This window comes from Podarcis raffonei, chromosome 2, assembly GCF_027172205.1.
Source record: "Podarcis raffonei isolate rPodRaf1 chromosome 2, rPodRaf1.pri, whole genome shotgun sequence".
NCBI classification, from domain to species: Eukaryota; Metazoa; Chordata; class Lepidosauria; order Squamata; family Lacertidae; genus Podarcis; species Podarcis raffonei.
The window spans coordinates 81,643,309-81,649,896 of NC_070603.1; positions in this window are offsets into that span (position 1 = coordinate 81,643,309).

The window sequence follows — 6,588 nt, forward strand, 5'->3', positions numbered from 1 at the left end:
AAATGGTGGGAAGAGGTCCATGTATCTTGCCCCAACTCCTCACAGAAATGATGGGATGAAAATGCCATTAATGATGATGATGACGACGATGACACAGAATCCTGCTTTAGAACATGGGTAGAGAACCTGCTTCCCAATGTTGTTGGACCACAGTCCACCCCTCATTCCTTGACAGGGGCTGATGGGAATTGGAGTCCAACTAAATCTGGAGGGCTACAGGTTACTCCATCCCTGCTTTAGGAGAACTTCTTCATTCCTTCACCAACCTGGTCCTCCAGGTGAGGATTACACTTCCCATTGTAGCAGGAACCCCCCCACTCCAATCATTCAGTTTGTACAAACTTCACACACACTCAGACTCACACACTACATACGCCACGCTTCTGTGATAAATTCATAGAAAAATCAACCATACATCGGATTTGCACTGTTCCACTTTTATTTTACTCCATGAAGGAAAGACTACAAAATGGGGAAGGTTTGATACAGGGCAGCCATAATCCCTTGAGCATACCAGCACATCCACAGGAGCCCTGCCCAGTTGCTATGCCAACCCTGATGGTCCTAGACAGAAGACAATCAAGATCACAAAGAACTTCCATATGGGAGTGGATTCAGCTTGGACTGGAACAAAGGACAATGATCAGATCTTCCCTCAGGGGGCAGGAAACTGCGACTACATTTTGTCTTCAGAGAATAATTCCTGGGGAGGGGGAAAGGGGGAACCAGCCAGGTGACAGGACGCTCAGGTTACCACCACAACTCCTCCCTCAACCCCTCCTTTCTGTAATGTATGCATGATGTTTCTGGGGGTGGGCTTGACCTAGGGGATGGGAATTTCAAAAGTTTTTATAAGACCTGGCACACCATTTTTCTGGGTCTTTCCTCTCACCTGCAAGTGAGGGGAGCACCCTGTCACGACAGTCTTTCTTCAATAAAGACCAAGCCTACAGGCTGCTGATTTGCTTCAATTTACTCTGGTTGGTGTCTTTACTTTTTGTCCAAGGGAGCCCTCGGATTTTTCCGGTAACACCATTACCATGGGCCAACAGTCATTCTGGTTGAGGCAGATGAGAGTTGTTGTCTGGAGGGCACCAGGTATATCCTCTAAATTCTCACTGCATGAATGTTCACGAACTGTCCCAAAGCTGCCTGCCACCCATGAATGGCTCAGTATGTGGGGTACTCAACATAAAGGTTACTGGCTCAATTGTAATGCTCTTACATGTGAAGAATGCCTTTGAGAATAGCACTCCAGCAACAGAGGCAGATTTAGGGGAGCACAACCAGTTTGGGCGTGAAGCCTTTGTGGTGCTGCAGAGGGATCCACAACTGTTATGTAGAATGGAAAGGGGAGCAAATTTTGGCATCACAAAGGGCACAACTGAAATTTGAGACCCGCCTTTATTGGCAGAGTTTGCTGGAATTAAAGGAACGAAGCAGAAAGTTGTCTCTAAAAATGCTCCATTGAATTGTCAAACATACAAAAAAATCTGAAAAATTAATTTGCAAAAAGGTCAATATGCAAAACGAAAGACATTGTTATTATTCTGGTCTGTCCACAGGAGCCTAGTTCCTGCAGATGATGTTTTGCTGCCTTTCCAACAAATCCTCTGGAATAAGGAACTGATTCTGCTTCCATTCCATAAGAGCACATATCACACTGCGATTTTGCAAAACTCCTGTTCCTAGGTAAATGAAATAAAATTGGGTTGGGATGTCCCCCCTCTTTTATGATTTTATTGTCTAAATTATGACAGTAAAGGCTGAATGAATGAATGCATGAATGAATAATTACTTCATTCTTGCCTTTAGCCAGTACATTTTTCTGGGAGTACACAAAGGTATGCAGAACCAGCACCTTTTTTAATGTTAAAAGTGTGGCACTTACTGTAACAACTTCATGGTGATTACCAGGACCATTTTTTTCTATATAAAAAGCACTGCCTTTAGCTATTCTATTTTTGCCTTACCAGTCTCTGTTCTTCTTTTTAGTTAGTCTCCTTTTCCTGTTTGGGTTCTTTCCTGCCATCTGTCTTCGCTTTAGCAGTCTTGGTGTAAGTATAAGAAATATTCATATTTCTTTTATGCCTTAAAATATTTTGCTATCCTCTCCCTGATTCAATATAACATTTGGGCAATTGAGTTGTTCCCAGGTATGTAATCTGATTCTCAATCTCTTTCGTTTTTATGTGACAAAATCTCTGCTTGATCGCCTTTACTTTCTGAATCCAACAGCCTATTACTGAATCTGAGTACCAGAAGTCTGGTGCCGCAGGGCTGGTAAAATGGAGCACTGAGAATACCTGCAGCTATGCACATTAAGCAGTGCAAATAATGGAAACCAATTTCTCCATGCTGGCTCATGGAACTCTAAAAATTGTCTATGGAAGCTAGACATCTTTTTGAATATTGGTAGGGCAATGGTTAGGGGACGCAGGTGGCGCTGTGGGTAAAACCTCAGTGCCGAGGACTTCCCGATCGCATGGTCGGCGGTTCAAATCCCCGCGGCGGGGTGCGCTCCCGTCGTTCGGTCCCAGCGCCTGCCAACCTAGCAGTTCAAAAGCACCTCCGGGTGCAAGTAGATAAATAGGGACCGCCTACCAGCGGGAAGGTAAACGGCGTTCCGTGTGCTGTGCTGGCTCGCCAGATGCAACTTGTCACGCTGGCCACATGACCCGGAAGTGAATCCAGAATCTAGTACTAAAAGAGTATTGGAACTGATTCAAGAATTTGGTCAGGTTGCAGGATTTAAGCTGAATAAGTTAAAAACTAAGGTTTTAGAGAAAAACCTAACAGTGATTGAGAGAGAGAGGTTTCAGAAAGAGACAGGTTTAACATTGGTAAAGAAAGTGAAATACCTGGGGGTTAATATGACAGCTAAGAATGTGAATTTATTTAAAGATAACTATGAAAAATGCTGGACGGAAGTGAAAAAAGATTTAGAAATATGGTCAAATTTGAAGCTTTCATTGCTAGGCCGTATTGCTGTGATAAAAATGAATGTATTGCCAAGAATGTTGTTTCTGTTTCAAATACTGCAAATTTTGGATAAAATGGACTGTTTCAAGAAGTGGCAGAGAGATATTTCTAGATTTGTCTGGCAGGGCAAGAAGCCCAGAATAAAATTTAAAATACTAACGGATGCAAAAGAAAGAGGTGGATTTGCCCTGCCAGACCTTAAACTTTATTATGAATCAGCCGCATTTTGCTGGCTGAGAGAATGGCTGCTTCTTGAAAACACAGACATTTTGGACTTAGAAGGTTTCAACAATGTATTTGGGTGGCATGCATATCTGTGGTATGATAAGGTCAAAGCACATAAAGCATTTAAAAACCATATTGTCAGGAAAGCATTGTTTAATGTCTGGACAAGATATAAGGACCTACTTGAAAATAAAACCCCAAGGTGGTTGTCACCGATGGAAGCGAAGGCTCAGAAAAAGCTCACTATGGAGGCCAAATGGCCGAAATATTGGGAAATTCTGGAACAAGAGGGAGATAAATTGAAATTGCAGAGCTTTGAAAAACTAAAAAACAAAGTGCGAGATTGGCTTCATTACTATCAAATAATGGAGGCATACAATTTGGACAAGAAAATTGGCTTTCAGGTGGAAAAATCAAAATTGGAAACAGAACTGTTAGATCCCAAAACTAAGACTCTGTCAAGGATGTATAACTTGCTGTTGAAATGGAATACTCAGGATGAAACGGTGAAATCTGCTATGATTAAATGGGCACAAGATGTTGGACATAATATTATGATGGCTGACTGGGAACAGTTATGGACCACAGGTATGAAGTTCACGGCATGTAATGCCTTAAGAGAGAATATTATGAAAATGATATACAGGTGGTACATGACACTAGTCAAGCTTGCAAAAATCTATCATTTGCCCGATAATAAATGTTGGAAATGTAAAGAAACTGAAGGTACATTCTTTCACCTTTGGTGGACGTGCCCAAGGATTAAGGCTTTCTGGGAGATGATCTATAATGAACTGAAAAAGGTATTTAAATATACCTTTCTGAAGAAACCAGAGGCCTTTCTCCTGGGCATGGTTGGCCAATTGGTGCCAAAGAAGGATAGAACTTTCTTTATGTATGCTACAACAGTAGCAAGAATACTTATTGCAAAGTATTGGAAGACACAAGATCTACCCACCCTGGAAGAATGGCAGATGAAGGTGATGGACTATATGGAACTGGCGGAAATGACTGGCAGAATCTGAGACCAGGGAGAAGAGTCAGTGGAAGAAGATTGGAAGAAATTTAAAGATTATTTACAGAAATACTGTAAAATTATTGAATGTTAGAATGATGTTGGAATGAAGTTAAGTGGTTTTAGCAGTAATGTTACAAAGGAGTATGTAAAAATGGATTGTTAACAGGTGAGAATGTAAAGTTATAATATATTAAGATAAAGGATTAAGATAAAAACAAAGAGGGAAAGGATTTGCTGAATTAACTAACTGAACTGGAATACAAAAAAGGGAGGTGTGAGGAGGTCAGGGAAACAAGTAAATGAAAGACAAGACATGGAAAGATTGATTTGTTTTTAATTGTTTTTATTTTTCTGTATTTTGTATTTTTTGTTCCTTTTTTCTTTCTTTTTCTTATCTTTGTAATCTTTTCTGAAACTTTAATAAATATCATAAAAAAAAGGAAGTGTCTCCAGACAGTGCTGGCCCCCGGCCTCTTAAGTGAGATGGGCGCACAACCCTAGAGTCTGTCAAGACTGGCCCGTACGGGCAGGGGTACCTTTACCTTTAGGGCAATGGTTTGTAGCTCTTGGAAGCAGAACAGCAAAATGATGGCACTGTTAGCAGAATGTTCAAGAGCCCTGAATTCGAAAAAGAAAATACCGAATTTTTCCATGTATAAGACTGTTTTTTTATTATAAAAAATTTAAACAATTGGGGGTCGTCTTATACATGGATAGTGCAGAGGGGGGATGGCAATTGGTGGCAGCCGCGAGCAGGAGATTGTCAGTGGTGATTGGGGGGGGGGTGATTAGTGGCTGTGGCAAGGCCTGCTGGTGATTGGCTGCTGCTGCAGCAATTGGGTGTGCTATTGGCTGGTGCTGGCGGTGAACGGGCAGACGACCATTGACTTAGGCAAGGTGTGCGATCGATTGGCAGTGGCGGTCATCAGGCGGGTGAGAGAGATTGTTGGCACACATCCCCCCGAAAAAAAAGCTCAACAATTCTGGGCTCAACAACTCCCCCCATTTTCTTAATTTGGGGTCCCCAAAAATAGGGGTCTTATACACGGGGCGTGTTATACACAGAAAATACAGTATAACCTTCTTATCTTTAAAGTATTTTTAATGAGTAACTTCATGCAAATATAACATAAAAAAGGGAAAAAACATAAAACAAAACTATGAAAAAATGGAAGAAATAAAGGTGAGATTTTCTCCAATTTTCCAAACTACGAAACTGCTAAATTATGCAAATTTGTTATCCAACTGATTTTTCTTAATGTGTCAGGCATACATACGATATATTGTACTGTTAATAACTTAGGCATACACCGAGTTTTCGGTAACCACATCATTAAAGGTTGAAGCCTGTGTAGAATGCTTGAAATGGGGCATGCTGCACTGAACACTTTGCAGAATAAAACAGAGAGTATTTTGGTGTTGGAATGACTGAATATTAAAAAGAGGTTGAAAAGGTCATTTAATATTAACATTAAACAAGATATTGAATTTTTCTCTTCCAGGTGTATCTATGCTGTCTTCAAGCCCACCCCGTGTATTTACAAGCCACTGAGTGTTTACCCATGGTATGTCAGCCGTATATGGGCAGCAGCAGAAGCGAGGTAAGAGTGAGAGAGGAAGCAGGCAGGAAGAGGAAGCGCAGAGAGAGCTACTGGCTAACATCAGGCCTCTGGTAGAAGCAGCTGAGTCTAAGAGACTGTGGTGTGTGTAGGTTTTTCAGTTTTACAAGCCAAGGATCAAAAGAAAAGCAGAATGGTAAGCAGCTGATAACAAATGTCCCCCAATCTCCCAATCCCCTCTTACATACTGATGGAGTCTCTGTATATAAGACTGTAAATAAAGTAGTTTAGAACCAGCCAGCAAGGAGGAGCTGCACCTGATACGTAGATCTGAGAGAGTCACAAAGGGACTGCCACCCAGGAGGTACTCTCGGAAGTTTGTTAACATGGCTGTTGCATATAAAGCTGTGGCTAGCAGCTCAAACCAGGTTTCAGACACTGAGGTCTTGAGTGAGGTACAAAGTTTGTCCACACCTGAAGGTTGCAGGAGTCAACACTGTTTCCTCAGACCAAGGTAGAGCAAGAGCTCTAGTCCCATGGAAGAAAGGTAACCAGAGGTTTGAACCCGTCAATCCAGTTGCAGGTAGTTCCAAAGATGGAACTGGTACAACAGCGGTATATTATGTGTATGACAACTATTTGTTTATGTACCTTGATGCTGCACTAGCTTATGCAGCTACAGTTACCTAAAAATGGGGAGTATGTTAGGATTTTTATCTATCCGAGCTGCTCCAGCGAAAGGTACTATGGTACTATGATTTGCATACATCATGTGAGTGTCTGGGAGAGCGTGATAAAGGAAGT